Below are 10,725 nucleotides of genomic sequence, written 5' to 3'. Positions count from 1 at the left end.
GCTTGCACACTGCTGACTTTTGGTGCTTTAAATAAATTTTGCTGTCAAATCTTCTTCTCTCTTTACATTCAAATCATTGGCTCGAAGGCTGCCCCTGCCTGAGCCTGGGTCCTGCTGGAAGTCTTTTCCCTTTAGAAGGGAGTTCTTCCTCTCCACCATCGCCAAGAGCTGTTGGAAGGGGATCATGCAAATGTTGGGCTCTTCTGTGTGATAATCAAGTGTTTTACACAATATTACACAACTGTTGTGAACTGGAGTTTATAAATAAAGTGAGGTGAAAGGTTCGATTTTTTTTAGTTCAACTTAGAAGTACTTAATGAATCTAAAAGTTTATTCAAAAATCTCCAGAAAATGATTTCATTTATTTATTTATTTGTTTGTTTTTAAAAGAAAAATGCATGTATGAAGTAGTACTAATATAAATGTGGATGACAACTGTTTTTATGGGCAAAAGAATACAGATAGTTGTTATAAACTCCTGTGATAAAACAAAGTGTACGGACGCTTTATAATTCCTCTTCTCATTCCTCTGTGTGCGTTTTTGTTTTGTAATTTTATACTGCATTAGGCGCTGCTGCTGGGAGCCCTTTATCATTGACCTGCAGTCAGTTAATGCAACAGTGATTGATTTTTCCAGCAAAACAGAGAGAGATCAGCACTGTGACTGAAATGTTTGCCTGCTCGAATTGTCCAAATGTACCAGCAGCATTTGTTTTGCAGACATGTGCAAGAAAACTGTTGTTTTGCTGCTCCTTTTAAGAACAGATCCATTATGAGAGAGAGAATCAAGAAAACCATGAACTGAAATCTGTGGATTTGCAGAGATTGTGGTAGAAGTGATCCTTGCAAGGGAACAAATAAGCTTCCTTAAAACTCAGAGCAAATTCAGCACTTTTTTGTAAGCAGGGTTTCAGATTTTGCTGCTGAGTCTATAAACACCTCTTTGTGTCCTGTGACCGCTGAAATTTAAGTGAATGTAAAATTAGCTGCCCAGTTAAGCTCCTGGCAGGATTTCAAGGTATCTGCTAAGTGGCAAGACTTTGGTGTGGAAGGACTTTGGTTAAACGCAGAGGCTGTTTGTATGTTGTTTGGTTCTTTTAAACATTTCCTGTAATCTCTCTTCAACCAGCTATAAATCTTATAAATTACACTGTGAAACCAGCAGAAACGAACAGATACAGTTACAGATGTTTGCTCTCTGAGTTCTCGTATCACATAAGCTCCATCAAAAACACATTTCTGAGCTCTCTACGAGCCCGGTCTCTGATTTGTCAGGAACTTTGCTTCCTTCTCAGAAACTGCAGCAGTAACATCTGTGCAGAGGACAGCTGCTACGTCACAGCTGGGTTGAAGCTTCGTTACGGAAACAATCAATTGTCCCAAACCTCTGAACGCTCAATGAAAAGCATTTCTCTGACATCATACGTGACATAATCCGATTAATGCATGCCAGTGTTTGATACTCTGCGAGACAAACAGATCTTTGGGTTCTCTGCAGGCGACAGCGCTGGAGGTGCTGAAACGCAGGCTGTGTTTCAGTTCATGTTTATGAAACACATTTATGATAATGAAACCCCAGTTTCATCAGACTCGACTCACTGCCGAGTCAGACCTCTCCAGCAGCTGCAGACTTATCGATGCAGGAGGAAGCCAAGGAAACCCACTCAGAGTCCGATCCCCGATGGGTGTGTGTGTATGTGTGTGTGCACTGAGTGTGTGTGTTGGAATGAAGGTGGTGACACATAAATCTGAGAGACAGGGTGAAAGTGAGAGCTGTGATTTTTGCCCACAAAAATGTGATAAAGTGAGTGATTTTAAGTTTTCTACACCAGGCTTCACACAGTGTGTGTATGTGTGTGTACTCTGCAGTGAGTTATGTACTTATTTTACCACAAGAGTGAATATGTGTGTGTGTGTGTGTGTGTTAACTGAACATGCAGCTGAAACTTGCTGAAGTCCAGGTTTTAATGTGTTAAATAGTTTCTGCATTTTAGTGGCCAAACAGTTCAGACACACACGGCACGATCGAGACTCATATTTCAGTTTTTAACTAATTTTCTGTTTCCAGACTATAAACTGTCCCCATGAAATATTCAAAATGTGTGAGAAACACAGTTTGAATCTTGACACATGTTATAGTACAAGGACAAGCTGGCATGAAGCATCTCGGGACGGTGTTGTTCTCCACATATAAGCTATACAGTTCTCTGGAGAGATGAAGTTTGATGATGATGATGAAGATGATGATGGTGGAGAGCATCGTCAGGTGTTCAGCTGGGTTTATAATCAAAGCTCATGATTGGTTTGATTTTATCTGGTTAAACAGGATAAAAAGCAGCTTTCTCTCCTCTCAGCATGATGGGAAATCCACCCGTGTAAAGTGATGTTCGCTTGGCTGAAGTTTGGGTTGTTTCCAGTGTCTTCTTCCTGCCGTGTGATGGCGTTTGTCTCCACCCACCAGAGTCCATCAACAAAGTTCATCCTCCGTCTTTCCTGTGCTAAAGTAGAGAAAAACTAGCAAACACTACCTACATCTTTTTTTGTTATGCTTTTCCATATTTTTTGTCGCCGTTTTGTTTTTAAAAATTAAACATGATCAAAGTTTTTTTTAATATGAGAAGGACGATTTGTTTTATATAGACGAGCACAGATCAATATAAGCTGGCTCCCTTTTCACAAATTCACATCAAATGAACCTGTAATCGTGACTCTAAGGACGTCATAATGGATGAGTTCTTAAAAACTCAAAGGGTTTGAATGCAAGGTCTGTGTGGTGATGATGTAATGAGCGGTTCCGCCTCTGGAGGCCAGTAGAGAGGCTTTCAGGCTTTCAGCGTGACTTCGTAAACACCCTGTCAAATGATTCAAGACCTCAGCCCTCAGGGCAGTTCAGCTGCTCCTGCTGCAGCCCCTCACCTCCAGAAAAACATGATGCAGAGGGGATTTTCATCCATCTTTCTGTCTCTGTGTTTGTGTGTTCCTGTTGCCACCCTCATCGCCATAGAGACGCACTTGAGAGGGTCTGCATGGATGAAGTCAGGGCTCAGCGACTTAACAAGACGAAGATGTGGGTGTACGTGTTTTTAAGTATTTCAAGACCTCGAGAGGCTTTAATGTTCTTTAAAGGGAGTTTAAGGGTGTTTGAGGGGGAATCTGGACCACTGGGAGACTGCAGTGGTCACTGAAGGAGATGGAGACGTTAAAGTTATCCTCAAAAATGTTACAGTGATGCTGTGGTGGGGGGCTGGTCATTGCTTAAGGAGCTTAGGGTTCATGTGGGTTTTGAAGGTGAAACTTAAGTTTCACGTGTTCTTGAATGAGTTTCATGGATTCCTGGAGGGCTTGGTGCCTGAAGGGCCTGCATGATTTTCTGCTACAGTTTCCAGGCTCAGTGACAGACTTTGAACGCTCCCATTTGCTCAGGTGTGAATATAAACCTGCTATTTCTATCAATCAAAGAACTTCTGACACATTTTGTCAGGCCTCAATGTGCCTGGTCTTACCCAGTGCTCACTGAATGATTGAAAGCCATCATCTAAGTGATTCAGATGGTCCTTAGAGCACTCACTGGACTTTAACGCAGGTCCACTCCTAACTGAAGGAGGATGATCATTTAATGGGTTTCTGTGATCACTGAAGGGCTCCCATGGGACAGTTAAGGGCTGCTACTGGTGACTGGAGAGGTTTAAGAAGCGTTGACCAGCTCATATAGATATAAGGGGTTTGGTTGGCTTTGATCCCCAAAACAATTCACTCAGTGGTCACTCAAGAGTTACCAGACAACTACGACCAGTAGAGTTACGTCTTCAGTTGTGGATGTGGAATTATTGTGAGTGAAAAACTTGTCATCTTGATGGACTTTTCAAAGAGTTCATGGATCCTCAGCAGCATGAGGAATAATTTACCATCTGTCCTGTCCTGCCAAGAGTTTACGTGTTTTTAAATCTTGGATGCACAGAGTAAGCGAACATAATGTGATTCTTCTGCTCGCACACCAACTGCTGGATCTGTAATTTGCTGTTACACGATCCTGTGCTGTAGCTGTAAAGAACATTTAGTAGTTTGGCTGAATTCATCAGAACCTTTCCACTGTTTAATGAAATTATGTCCACTTTGGAGCAATAAACTCCTCTTCCTCTCTGTTCAGGATCAAACATGGCAAATATTCCATGCTTTTAAATAGCTTTTTTGCAGTATTTAATTTCTCTGCAGCTTTTAAGTGAATATGAAACAGAACAAGATGTTTTCAAACGTTCACCATATTCCAGCTTTCCCGACCAATGTCTGTGGTTGGGATTGGACGTTCATGACTGACTTTAGAGGCACGATTTTGAAGCGTGACTCATGTGTACAATGAGTCAGAATTAACATTAAACAGATAAAATATAACAAAAGTACAAGAAGCTCCAGTCCCGGTGGAATTGTCCTCGGCCTTCCTGCCTCTTCCCGGCTCCAGCTTCACTTGGACAGCTCATCATTCGTGTTTATGATGTGAAGACCGTTGGAGGGAATTCAAACACTTTTGCTTTTCCCAGAAACACAGAGCGTGCACGTGAGCGTGTGAAAAGCAGTCTAATTCCACTCAAGTTGAGTCAGTCAGCAATAACGATTTGATTTATGCATGTGCATGTTCGAGTTTCAGAGAGAGAGCGAGAGAGTGTGAAAAAGACAAGAGAGAGAACAACAAAGTCCGAGCTGGCCCAGGTTAACGTGCAGCTGTCGCGCCTGCACAGAGTGTGCTGTGTATATGTGTGGCTGTGCTTGTATATGTGTGTTTGTCCGTAAGATGACGCAGACCTCCTCCTCTTCCTCCCATCTGCCCAAACAGTCCGATTGAAGTCTTCACATTGGAGCCGCTCTGCAGCATTTTGCTTCCCGGCTGCATCGTCTTTGAGGTTTACTCACTTACTCACACTGACTGCAAGTGATTGGCCACAAAAAGACATCACAACTCTGAAATCAAGAAAACCAGAGAAGAAGCTGCAGTTTCCTCACCGTGCTGGTCAAATCAGGACAAGAGTTTGACAAAACAGCCAGAAATGATGCTCGTCGTGATTTCAGTTTGAATAAATCGGCATGGATCGGTTATTAAATGTCCTCTGGTAATTTTGTATATATGTGCTGACGGCAGCCACCATCACAACCACTGGATTTGCAATTCTGGAGCCGCCTGGTCATTCCATGGAGTGGGAACAAAACAACAGTGTGGTCATTATTTGGAGAGCTTATGACTGTGCGGTCATTTCAGAGGCTGTAGTTACTGCTCTGTTCTCGCCATCTGCATCACCTTACCTCCACACCCACCTGCACGCCAGCTGCTCACTCCCTCATCACCGCCTCTGTTTACACACTAAATCATCTCTGAGGTGGAGATACATGGATTCACGGGTCTTAAAGTGAAGTGGGACTTTCCTCTTCTTGGTGGTGTCACAGTTTTTTCTTAAATCATCAGCTGGCAGCACCGGTTGGTTTCTGTCTCGCGCTCTCTTTCAGTAAAAGAACACGAGGTCCTTTCCCCTAAATTCTATTAGCAGGGGACCACTGAAATATGAATCCAGGGCCAGCCCATCCTTCACTCCCATTTGTTTTGTTAAGTTTGTCTTCATTAAACAGATGAGAGGTGGCTGCGGTCCAGCTCTAACAAAACATCAGCATAGGCTGAATCTAATCCAGCGTGGGGAGGACGGCAGGTTGTGCAACAAGGAGAAAAAAGCTTCCTCGTGTGTCAGATTAAGACTGTGAGACCAGCTCTGATCAGGTCAGCCTGACCAGAAGACTGAGCTTAAGGTGAGATTAGAAGAACACGGGAGGACCGACAGGCGGACAGACAAACGTCCTTTGTTGCCTTAAAAGAAAAATAATTTATCTCTTTAATTTCTCTTTAAGCTGGGAGTGTCAAACATAAGGTCCGGGGGCCAGAATTGGGCTGGCAAATACTCCAATCGGGTCCCTTTTTTTAAATCTTATAATAAAATATCTCAGTAGTTAAACATCTTTACACTGACAGAGAGAAGAGCTCCACTCATGTGGCCCACTCACGATCAAAGTGGCATGTACAGCATGTGGTGTTCTTTAACATAGATGAAGTCTGGAAAAAAAGCAAGTACTAAAACCAGAGGTGGAGCATTTATGCACCAAGAACTGCTGTGGTTTTACTGGGCAGTAACAGCTCCCAACTAAGGAAAAGTCTGCTGAACCACAAGCAAGAAATAAGCATTAACTGGTGAGCATCAAAGATGGCGGCAGTAGGACGCTGAATTCTGTTGTACCTTGGAGAGGTAGGGTCATGCTGAGCTGAGAGATCTACCACACACACACTTGAATCAAAGGTCAGGCCGGATCTCCACATCGTGTTGCATCACATCCTCTTATTTTCATTGACAAACTAACAACTTCATCTGGAGGAGATTTCAGGTCTTTTTTTGATCAGGAGAAACAGACAGTCCACACGAGCGAAGCATCTGTAACGGAGGCTGCTCGCTCCAAAAGGTCCATTACCCGCACTTGCTGAGCTGGTCTTTGGCTGAGCTGAGGGGCTGACCTGAAGTGAACTTCAGCCACATCAACCTTTGAACAGCTTTGGGTTTAAATGGATCGATGAGTCACTGGAGAAAGAAGCACAAAAATAATACAGAAGAAGACACTGTATTCAGTTTTAGAGCTCGTGTCGGGAGTAGTTGGCAGATAAATGGGGAAATAAAAAGTCCCTTTTGGGGATTTGTTGACAGACCTCCAATCAAACCCTGCACTTCATCTGATTTACTTCCATCTGTATTTACAGAGTGAAACACGGAGCTCGAGTTTTTCCAAAGCAGTGAATCTATTTTTATTGTTTTGTGTCTTGCTAGCTAATAATAACACAGATTAGATGCTTTAAAAGACCTCAGAGACTCGCCGGGTGTCTGATTTATCCCCAGAAACGAATAACGGAGGTTTAGGGAAGTTTAGATAAACTCGATGTGAAGCCAGAGTTCCTCTAGCTGAGCTGCCTGTAACAGCTGGAGAAGAGCAGCTGCTCCATAATGAGGTGAGGACAGTGTTTAGACACCAGCAGCTCCATTAACTCCTGGCACCTTTACGTATCAGACTAAACGAGTTTCCCTTTATCCTCATGAATGTACCTTTAAACTGCTGTATGTTTCCATTTCTGTGCAGCTTCTGATGTATGCAGAGGGGCTGCTGAGATTATTAATATTATTATTATTTTCACTCCCACATCTACAGTGGGGCAAAAAAGTATTTAGTCAGCCACCGATTGTGCAAGTTCCCCCACTTAAAATGATGACAGAGGTCAGTAATTTGCACCAGAGGTACACTTCAACTGTGAGAGACAGAATGTGAAAAAGAAATCCATGAATCCACATGGTAGGATTTGTAAAGAATTTATTCGTAAATCAGGGTGGAAAATAAGTATTTGGTCACCTCAAACAAGGAAAATCTCTGGCTCTCACAGACCTGTAACGTCTTCTGTAAGAAGCTTTTCTGTCCCCCACTCGTTACCTGTATGAATGGCACCTGTTTGAACTCATCTGTATAAAAGACACCTGTCCACAGCCTCAAACAGTCAGACTCCAAACTCCGCCATGGCCAAGACCAAAGAGCTTTCGAAGGACACCAGGAAAAGTATTGTAGACCTGCACCAGACTGGGAAGAGTGAATCTACAATAGGCAAGCAGCTTGGTGTGAAAAAATCAACTGTGGGAGCAATCATCAGAAAATGGAAGACATACAAGACCACTGATAATCTCCCACGATCTGGGGCTCCACGCAAGATCTCATCCCGTGGGGTCAAAATGATCATGAGAACGGTGAGCAAAGATCCCAGAACCACACGGGGGGACCTGGTGAATGACCTGCAGAGAGCTGGGACCAAAGTAACAAAGGTCACCATCAGTAACACACTACAACGGCAGGGAATCAAATCCCGCAGTGCCAGACGTGTTCCGCTGCTGAAGCCAGTGCATGTCCAGGCCCGTCTGAAGTTTGCCAGAGAGCACATGGATGATACAGCAGAGGATTGGGAGAATGTCATGTGGTCAGATGAAACCAAAGTAGAACTTTTTGGTATAAACTCAACTCGTCGTGTTTGGAGGAAGAAGAATACTGAGTTGCATCCCAAGAACACCATACCTACTGTGAAGCATGGGGGTGGAAACATCATGCTATGGGGCTGTTTTTCTGCCAAGGGGACAGGACGACTGATCCGTGTTAAGGACAGAATGAATGGGGCCATGTATCGTGAGATTTTGAGCCAAAACCTCCTTCCATCAGTGAGAACTTTGAAGATGAAACCAGGCTGGGTCTTCCAACATGACAATGATCCAAAACACACCGCCCGGGCAACAAAGGAGTGGCTCCGTAAGAAGCATTTGAAAGTCCTGGAGTGGCCTAGCCAGTCTCCAGACCTCAACCCCATAGAAAATCTGTGGCGGGAGTTGAAAGTCCGTGTTGCTCGGCGACAGCCCCAAAACATCACTGCTCTCAAGAAGATCTGCATGGAGGAATGGGCCAAAATACCAGCTACTGTGTGTGCAAACCTGGTAAAGACCTATAGTAAACGTTTGACCTCTGTTATTGCCAACAAAGGTTATGTTACAAAGTATTGAGTTGTATTTTTGTTATTGACCAAATACTTATTTTCCACCCTGATTTACGAATAAATTCTTTACAAATCCTACCATGTGGATTCATGGATTTTTTTTTTCACATTCTGTCTCTCACAGTTGAAGTGTACCTCTGGTGCAAATTACTGACCTCTGTCATCATTTTAGGTGGGGGAACTTGCACAATCGGTGGCTGACTAAATACTTTTTTGCCCCACTGTATGTGAAGACGTTTCCCTTATTGGTCTTTATTTTAAAATAATGTTAAACCGATTTTATTATTTTCAGTCTTGAAGTTTATTTTTTCCAAAGGTACCTGCATTCATTTTATACTTGGTTGTATGTATTAAGCTCTGTCTTTGGGCTGCGTTACACGCCGCTCCTCTGAGACAGCAACACCCAAACTGAGGCAGAAGCTTTTTGGATGGAACTTTAGGTCTTACTAGCATCCAAAGGAATGCATTATGAATAAAGTCATGCCTCTCCACAGTTATCATGAAAGGAAATTATCCGTAGAAATCAAAACCATTACTTATAGCAGGAGCTAAACATGTTTATTTCTGCTCTAAACTTGTACATTTTAACATGAGAGTCTATGGGGACTTGATGGAGACTGAGTCATTTTTGGAGCCCCCAGTGGCCAATAGAGGAACTGCAATTTTGGCATTTACCCTTCATTTCTGAGCCCAGGGGGCCACACTACAACTACTTGGATGGTGGTGTGCTTTTAAAGCTGAGTGTGGAGCAGCATACACTCTGAATGGTCACTGTCTATTACGCTGGTGACTGTCCCACGTGGCAGCGGCAGGTTTATGGCCATGAAACGTGGCATAAAAAGAAACCGAGAAACTCGCCAGCCCTACAAACAGATTAAAGTCTGCTAGAACTCGAACATCCTCAGCATGCACGGGAACACAGACACTCCCTGATGGCTCATAGCTGAGCTGGTGAAACAAGGTCAACACACTATTAGGCAATGAGTTTTTATGTGATACAGATTTGTATGGAGCTGCTTTATCCTTCCCCACAGTTATGCAGTCAGCCCCCCCCCCCCAGAGAGCAGTCCAACTTAGATTCATTATTGCAGTCTGAGCGAGCCAATGGGGGACGTGCTCTCTGCATCGAGCGTCCACTCAGATTAATCACACATCTTATGTAACTCTTCACGGTGCTAAGGGACTGATGCTCAGGAAATCATGACCTAATGACCAGCGAGCACCTCACAAGAGTTCGTTTGGAGAGCCTCCACCCGATGAGACCACTGCATGAAGAATGGAGGCTTCTTCCAACTGTAAGTCAGGACAAAGTGCCTAAAGGGAGGCACCTACGTGTGTGAGGAGGCTTACAGCATACAGCTCAGTGACACCTAGTGGACACACTTGCACATGCACTGCTATTTCTCTGTCTACTCTGGCATGTGTTGTATTCACTGTTATCTGCGCTTCACCACTCGGAATGATTACAAAGTGTCTCTGAGCTTACCTCAGCATGAGACTGTATATAAAAGACAGAAGCCTGACACTGGAGCCAGAGGTCAGAGTTGGTCTGCAGGACACAGGAAGTCATATGATTTATCAGAAATGTTAAAAATGCACTAACAGCACAAAGAGGTCCATTTCAGTGAGTCCAGTTCTCACAGCACATCCCTGTGGTTTCACCTCCATGCACAGGCACAAGCAGGTCCCGCACAAACATTAGGCAGGTGTTTTATTTTTTTGTAGTCCTGTAGAAAATGATACTTCCTGTTTGAATACTTCTTTAAATGACTGGTTCTCATATGTCTCCAATAGGTGCAGAGATGTCATAAAATATTGAATTCATGATAAAATTCAGAAGCTAAAGTCTAAAATCAAAAGCAGCTTTTACTTTTCAAAGTCTTGTGAAATCAGCCTGCACGTCGGTGTAAACCTCAGTGGCTCCAGCAGGACTAAACTTTGCCCTGTTATTTGTCCTACAGTAACTTCCTGTTTTACTTTGAAGTTTAGTTTTCGCATTATATACTGCGCAAAAAATGAAAGCAACAAATTGGATTATAGAATCACGTCAGTTAAACTCCTGGGATATTGATCTGGTCGGTTGCACAGGTTGTCCAACACCCAGAAGGTTCGCTGTGTCTCTCAGC

The sequence above is a fragment of the Simochromis diagramma genome, unplaced genomic scaffold, assembly GCF_900408965.1.
Source record: "Simochromis diagramma unplaced genomic scaffold, fSimDia1.1 OVJJ01000669.1, whole genome shotgun sequence".
NCBI classification, from domain to species: Eukaryota; Metazoa; Chordata; class Actinopteri; order Cichliformes; family Cichlidae; genus Simochromis; species Simochromis diagramma.
This window is presented reverse-complemented; position numbering follows the sequence as displayed.